Below are 8,528 nucleotides of genomic sequence, written 5' to 3' on the forward strand. Positions count from 1 at the left end.
ATTCCTGGCCAACGTAGCACTTTTGCACACCCACAATTCTATCTATCTATCTATCTATCTATCTATCTATCTATCTATCTATCTATCTATCTATCTATCTATCTATCTATCTATCTATCTATCTATCTATCTAATGTAACATCAGTTGTTACCTTATTGGAGATCAGTGTTGTACCAGATTGAGCCGCTAGAGGCAGAGGTTTCCCTCCTCATCGGTCCAGGTGCTATCCAGCGTTGGTGGTATAGTGGTTAGCCTAGCTGCCTTCCAAGCAGTTGACTCGAGTTCGATTCCCGGCCAACGCAGTGCTTTTCCACACCCACAATTCCTTGCTGAAGAAATCTGTCTATCTCTCTAATGTAACATCAGTTGTTACCTTATTGGAGATCAGTGTTGTACCAGATTGAGATGCTAGAGGCAGAGTTTTCCCTCCTCGTTGCTCTAAATGTTTTCCAGCGTTGGTGGTATAGTGTTTAGCATAGCTGCCTTTCAAGCAGTTGACCGGGGTTCGATTCCCGGCCAACGCAACACTTTTCCACGCCCACAATTCCCTGATGAAGAAATCAATCTGTCTGTATCTATCTATCTATCTATCTATCTATCTATCTATCTATCTATCTATCTATCTATCTATCTATCTATCTATCTATCTATCTATCTAATGTAACATCAATTGTTACCTTATTGGAGATCAGTGTTGTACCAGATTGAGCCGCTAGAGGCAGAGTTTTCCCTCCTCATTGCTCCAGACGTTTTCCAGTGTTGGTGGTATAGTGGTTAGCGTATCTGCCTTCCAAGCAGTTGACCCGGGTTCGATTCCCGGCCGACGCAGTGCTTTTCCACACCCACAATTCCTTGCTGAAGAAATCTGTCTATCTATCTAATGTAACATCAGTTGTTACCTTACTGGAGATCAGTGTTTTACCAGATTGAGCTGCTAGAGGCAGAGTTTTCCCTCCTCGTTGCTCTAAATGTTTTCCAGCGTTGGTGGTATAGTGTTTAGCATGGCTGCCTTTCAAGCAGTTGACCGGGGTTCGATTCCCGGCCAACGCAACACTTTTCCACACCCACAATTCCCTGATGAAGAAATCAATCTGTCTGTATCTATCTATCTATCTATCTATCTATCTATCTATCTATCTATCTATCTATCTATCTATCTATCTATCTAATGTAACATCAATTGTTACCTTATTGGAGATCAGTCTTGTACCAGATTGAGCCGCTAGAGGCAGAGTTTTCCCTCCTCATGGCTCCAGATGCTTTCCAGCATTGGTGGTATAGTGGTTAGCATAGCTGCCTTCCAAGCAGTTGACCCGGGTTCGATTCCTTGCCAACGCAGCACTTTTCCACACCCACAATTCCTTGCTGAAGAAATCTATCTAATGTAACTTCAGTTGTTACTTTATTGGAGATCAGTGTTGTATCAGATTGAGCCGTCGGAGATCTGTCTATCTATCTATCTATCTATCTATCTATCTATCTATCTATCTATCTATCTATCTATCTATCTATCTATCTATCTAATGTAACATCAGTTGTTACCTTATTGGAGATCAGTGTTGTACCAGATTGAGCCGCTAGAGGAAGAGGTTTCCCTCCTCATCGGTCCAGGTGCTTTACAGCGTTGGTGGTATAGTGGTTAGCCTAGCTGCCTTCCAAGCAGTTGACTCGAGTTCGATTCCCGGCCAACGCAGTGCTTTTCCACACCCACAATTCCTTGCTGAAGAAATCTGTCTATCTATCTAATGTAACATCAGTTGTTACCTTATTGGAGATCAGTGTTGTACCAGATTGAGATGCTAGAGGCAGAGTTTTCCCTCCTCGTTGCTCTAAACGTTTTCCAGCGTTGGTGGTATAGTGTTTAGCATAGCTGCCTTTCAAGCAGTTGACCGGGGTTCGATTCCCGGCCAACGCAACACTTTTCCACGCCCACAATTCCCTGATGAAGAAATGAATCTGTCTGTATCTATCTATCTATCTATCTATCTATCTATCTATCTATCTATCTATCTATCTATCTATCTATCTATCTATCTATCTAATGTAACATCATCTGTTACCTTATTGGAGATCAGTGTTGTACCAGATTGACCTGCTAGAGGCAGAGTTTTCCCTCCTCGTTGCTCCAGATGTTTTCCGGTGTTGGTGGTATAGTGATTAGCATAGCTGCTAACCAAGCAGCTGTCTCAAGCAGTTGACCCGGGTTCGATTCCCGGCTACCATAACACTTTTGCACACCCACAATTCTATCTATCTATCTATCTATCTATCTATCTATCTATCTATCTATCTATCTATCTATCTATCTATCTATCTAGCTATGTATCTAATGTAACATCAGTTGTTACCTTTTTGGAGATCAGTGTTGAACCAGATTGAGCCGCTAGAGGCAGAGTTTTCCCTCCTCATGGCTCCAGATGCTTTCCAGCATTGGTGGTATAGTGGTTAGCATAGCTGCCTTCCGAACAGGTGACCCGGGTTCGATTCCCGGCCAACGCAGCGCTTTTCCACACCCACAATTCCTTGCTGATGAAATCTGTCTATCTATCTAATGTAACATCAGTTGTTACCTTATTGCAGATCAGTGTTGTATCAGATTGAGCCTTCTGAGATCTGTCTGTGTATCTATCTATCTATCTATCTATCTATCTATCTATCTATCTATCTATCTATCTATCTATCTATCTATGTATCTAATGTAAGATCAGTTGTTACCTTTTTGGAGATCAGTGTTGTACCAGATTGAGCCGCTAGAGGCAGAGTTTTCCCTCCTCATGGCTCCAGATGCTTTCCAGCGTTGGTGGTATAGTGGTTAGCATAGCTGCCTTCCAAGCAGTTGACCCGGGTTCGATTCCCGGCCAACGCAGCGCTTTTCCACACCCACAATTCCTTGCTGAAAAAATCTGTCTATCGATCTAATGTAACATCAGTTGTTACCTTATTGGAGATCAGTGTTCTACCAGATTGAGCTGCTAGAGGCAGAGTTTTCCCTCCTCGTTGCTCTAAATGTTTTCCAGCGTTTGTGGTATAGTGTTTAGCATAGCTGCCTTTCAAGCAGTTGACCGGGGTTCGATTCCCGGCCAATGCAACACTTTTCCACACCCACAATTCCCTGATGAAGAAATCTATCTATCTATCTATCTATCTATCTATCTATCTGTCTATCTATCTGTCTATCTATCTATCTATCTATCTATCTATCTATCTATCTATCTATCTATCTATCTAATGTAACATCAGTTGTTACCTTATTGGAGATCAGTGTTGTATCAGATTGAGCCGTCTGAGATCTGTCTGTGTATCTATCTATCTATCTATCTATCTATCTATCTATCTATCTATCTATCTATCTATCTAACTATCTATCTATCTATCTATCTATCTATCTATCTATCTATCTATCTAGCTATGTATCTAATGTAAGATCAGTTGTTACGTTTTTGGAGATCAGTGTTGTACCAGATTGAGCCGCTAGAGGCAGAGTTTTCCCTCCTCATGGCTCCAGATGCTTTCCAGCGTTGGTGGTATAGTGGTTAGCATAGCTGCCTTCCAAGCAGTTGACCCGGGTTCCATTCCCGGCCAACGCAGCGCTTTTCCACACCCATAATTCCTTGCTGAAGAAATCTGTCTATCTATCTAATGTAACATCAGTTGTTACCTTATTGGAGATCAGTGGTGTATCAGATTGAGCCGTGTGAGATCTGTCTGTCTATCTATCTATCTATCTATCTATCTATCTATCTATCTATCTATCTATCTATCTATCTATCTAATGTAACATCAGTTGTTACCTTATTGGAGATCAGTGTTGTACCAGATTGAGCCGCTAGAGGCAGAGTTTTCCCTCCTCATTGCTCCAGACGTTTTCCAGCGTTGGTGGTATAGGGGTTAGCATAGCTGCCTTCCAAGCAGTTGACCCGGGTTCGATTCCCGGCCAACGCAGTGCTTTTCCACACCCACAATTCCTTGCTGAAGAAATCTGTCTATCTATCTAATGTAACATCAGTTGTTACCTTACTGGAGATCAGTGTTGTACCAGATTGAGCTGCTAGAGGCAGAGTTTTCCCTCCTCGTTGCTCTAAATGTTTTCCAGCGTTGGTGGTATAGTGTTTAGCATAGCTGCCTTTCAAGCAGTTGACCAGGGTTCGATTCCCGGCCAACGCAACACTTTTCCACACCCACAATTCCCTGATGAAGAAATCAATCAATCAATCTATCTATCTATCTATCTATCTATCTATCTATCTATCTTTCTATCTATCTATCTATCTATCTATCTATCTATCTATCTATCTATCTATCTATCTATCTATCTATCTAATGTAACATCAATTGTTACCTTATTGGAGATCAGTCTTGTACCAGATTGAGCCGCTAGAGGCAGAGTTTTCCCTCCTCATGGCTCCAGATGCTTTCCAGCATTGGTGGTATAGTGGTTAGCATAGCTGCCTTCCAAGCAGTTGACCCGGGTTCGATTCCTTGCCAACGCAACACTTTTCCACACCCACAATTCCTTGCTGAAGAAATCTATCTAATGTAACTTCAGTTGTTACTTTATTGGAGATCAGTGTTGTATCAGATTGAGCCGTCGGAGATCTGTCTATCTATCTATCTATCTATCTATCTATCTATCTATCTATCTATCTATCTATCTATCTATCTATCTATCTATCTATCTAATGTAACATCAGTTGTTACCTTATTGGAGATCAGTGTTGTACCAGATTGAGCCGCTAGAGGCAGAGGTTTCCCTCCTCATCGGTCCAGGTGCTTTCCAGCGTTGGTGGTATAGTGGTTAGCCTAGCTGCCTTCCAAGCACTTGACTCGAGTTCGATTCCCGGCCAACGCAGTGCTTTTCCACACCCACAATTCCTTGCTGAAGAAATCTGTCTATCTATCTAATGTAACATCAGTTGTTACCTTATTGGAGATCAGTGTTGTACCAGATTGAGATGCTAGAGGCAGAGTTTTCCCTCCTCGTTGCTCTAAACGTTTTCCAGCGTTGGTGGTATAGTGCTTAGCATAGCTGCCTTTCAAGCAGTTGACCGGGGTTCGATTCCCGGCCAACGCAACACTTTTCCACGCCCACAATTCCCTGATGAAGAAATGAATCTGTCTCTATCTATCTATCTATCTATCTATCTATCTATCTATCTATCTATCTATCTAATGTAACATCAATTGTTACCTTATTGGAGATCAGTGTTGTACCAGATTGAGCCGCTAGAGGCAGAGTTTTCCCTCCTCATGGCTCCAGATGCTTTCCAGCGTTGGTGGTATAGTGGTTAGCATAGCTGCCTTCGAAGCAGTTGACCCGGGTTCGATTCCTTGCCAACGCAGCACTTTTCCACACCCACAATTCCTTGCTGAAAAAATCTGTCTATCGATCTAATGTAACATCAGTTGTTACCTTATTGGAGATCAGTGTTGTACCAGATTGAGCTGCTAGAGGCAGAGTTTTCCCTCCTCGTTGCTCTAAATGTTTTCCAGCGTTTGTGGTATAGTGTTTAGCATAGCTGCCTTTCAAGCAGTTGACCGGGGTTCGATTCCCGGCCAATGCAACACTTTTCCACACCCACAATTCCCTGATGAAGAAATCTATCTATCTATCTATCTATCTATCTATCTATCTGTCTATCTCTCTGTCTATCTATCTGTCTATCTATCTATCTATCTATCTATCTATCTATCTATCTATCTATCTATCTATCTAATGTAACATCAGTTGTTACCTTATTGGAGATCAGTGTTGTATCAGATTGAGCCGTCTGAGATCTGTCTGTGTATCTATCTATCTATCTATCTATCTATCTATCTATCTATCTATCTATCTATCTATCTATCTATCTATCTATCTATCTATCTATCTATCTAGCTATGTATCTAATGTAAGATCAGTTGTTACGTTTTTGGAGATCAGTGTTGTACCAGATTGAGCCGCTAGAGGCAGAGATTTCCCTCCTCATGGCTCCAGATGCTTTCCAGCGTTGGTGGTATAGTGGTTAGCATAGCTGCCTTCCAAGCAGTTGACCCGGGTTCCATTCCCGGCCAACGCAGCGCTTTTCCACACCCATAATTCCTTGCTGAAGAAATCTGTCTATCTATCTAATGTAACATCAGTTGTTACCTTATTGGAGATCAGTGGTGTATCAGATTGAGCCGTGTGAGATCTGTCTGTCTATCTATCTATCTATCTATCTATCTATCTATCTATCTATCTATCTATCTATCTATCTAATGTAACATCAGTTGTTACCTTTTTGGAGATCAGTGTTGTACCAGATTGAGCCGCTAGAGGCAGAGTTTTCCCTCCTCATTGCTCCAGACGTTTTCCAGCGTTGGTGGTATAGGGGTTAGCATAGCTGCCTTCCAAGCAGTTGACCCGGGTTCGATTCCCGGCCAACGCAGTGCTTTTCCACACCCACAATTCCTTGCTGAAGAAATCTGTCTATCTATCTAATGTAACATCAGTTGTTACCTTACTGGAGATCAGTGTTGTACCAGATTGAGCTGCTAGAGGCAGAGTTTTCCCTCCTCGTTGCTCTAAATGTTTTCCAGCGTTGGTGGTATAGTGTTTAGCATAGCTGCCTTTCAAGCAGTTGACCAGGGTTCGATTCCCGGCCAACGCAACACTTTTCCACACCCACAATTCCCTGATGAAGAAATCAATCAATCAATCTATCTATCTATCTATCTATCTATCTATCTATCTATCTATCTATCTATCTATCTATCTATCTATCTATCTATCTATCTATCTAATGTAACATCAATTGTTACCTTATTGGAGATCAGTCTTGTACCAGATTGAGCCGCTAGAGGCAGAGTTTTCCCTCCTCATGGCTCCAGATGCTTTCCAGCATTGGTGGTATAGTGGTTAGCATAGCTGCCTTCCAAGCAGTTGACCCGGGTTCGATTCCTTGCCAACGCAACACTTTTACAGACCCACAATTCCTTGCTGAAGAAATCTATCTAATGTAACTTCAGTTGTTACTTTATTGGAGATCAGTGTTGTATCAGATTGAGCCGTCGGAGATCTGTCTATCTATCTATCTATCTATCTATCTATCTATCTATCTATCTATCTATCTATCTATCTATCTATCTATCTATCTATCTAATGTAACATCAGTTGTTACCTTATTGGAGATCAGTGTTGTACCAGATTGAGCCGCTAGAGGCAGAGGTTTCCCTCCTCATCGGTCCAGGTGCTTTCCAGCGTTGGTGGTATAGTGGTTAGCCTAGCTGCCTTCCAAGCACTTGACTCGAGTTCGATTCCCGGCCAACGCAGTGCTTTTCCACACCCACAATTCCTTGCTGAAGAAATCTGTCTATCTATCTAATGTAACATCAGTTCTTACCTTATTGGAGATCAGTGTTGTACCAGATTGAGATGCTAGAGGCAGAGTTTTCCCTCCTCGTTGCTCTAAACGTTTTCCAGCGTTGGTGGTATAGTGCTTAGCATAGCTGCCTTTCAAGCAGTTGACCGGGGTTCGATTCCCGGCCAACGCAACACTTTTCCACGCCCACAATTCCCTGATGAAGAAATGAATCTGTCTGTATCTATCTATCTATCTATCTATCTATCTATCTATCTATCTATCTATCTATCTATCTATCTATCTATCTAATGTAACATCAATTGTTACCTTATTGGAGATCAGTGTTGTACCAGATTGAGCCGCTAGAGGCAGAGTTTTCCCTCCTCATGGCTCCAGATGCTTTCCAGCGTTGGTGGTATAGTGGTTAGCATAGCTGCCTTCGAAGCAGTTGACCCGGGTTCGATTCCTTGCCAACGCAGCACTTTTCCACACCCACAATTCCTTGCTGAAGAAATCTATCTAATGTAACTTCAGTTGTTACTTTATTGGAGATCAGTGTTGTATCAGATTGAGCCGTCGGAGATCTGTCTATCTATCTATCTATCTATCTATCTATCTATCTATCTATCTATCTATCTATCTATCTATCTATCTATCTATCTATCTATCTAATGTAACATCAGTTGTTACCTTATTGGAGATCAGTGTTGTACCAGATTGAGCCGATAGAGGCAGAGGTTTCCCTTCTCATCGGTCCAGATGCTTTCAAGCGTTGGTGGTATAGTGGTTAGCATAGCTGCCTTCCAAGCAGTTGACCCGAGTTCGATTCCCGGCCAACGCAGTGCTTTTCCACACCCACAATTCCTTGCTGAAGAAATCTGTCTATCTATCTAATGTAACATCAGTTGTTACCTTATTGGAGATCAGTGTTGTACCAGATTGAGATGCTAGAGGCAGAGTTTTCCCTCCTCGTTGCTCTAAATGTTTTCCAGCGTTGGTGGTATAGTGTTTAGCATAGCTGCCTTTCAAGCAGTTGACTGGGGTTCGATTCCCGGCCAACGCAACACTTTTCCACGCCCACAATTCCCTGATGAAGAAATCAATCTGTCTGTATCTATCTATCTATCTATCTATCTATCTATCTATCTATCTATCTATCTATCTATATTTCTATCTATCTATCTATCTATCTATCTATCTATCTA

At 42.0% G+C, this 8,528-nt stretch overlaps 2 non-coding genes across 2 annotated transcripts; both read left to right on the plus strand.

The window, feature by feature from the left end:
• Positions 1 to 5,268: 5,268 nt before the first annotated feature.
• Positions 5,269 to 5,340, plus strand: trnar-ucg. Its single transcript has one exon. It is a non-coding gene; the product is annotated as a tRNA-Arg (tRNA).
• Positions 5,341 to 7,729: 2,389 nt separating this feature from the next.
• trnar-ucg lies at positions 7,730 to 7,801 on the plus strand. Its single transcript has one exon. It is a non-coding gene; the product is annotated as a tRNA-Arg (tRNA).
• Positions 7,802 to 8,528: the final 727 nt, after the last annotated feature.

Source organism: Pygocentrus nattereri, chromosome 17, assembly GCF_015220715.1.
Source record: "Pygocentrus nattereri isolate fPygNat1 chromosome 17, fPygNat1.pri, whole genome shotgun sequence".
Taxonomy (NCBI): Eukaryota; Metazoa; Chordata; class Actinopteri; order Characiformes; family Serrasalmidae; genus Pygocentrus; species Pygocentrus nattereri.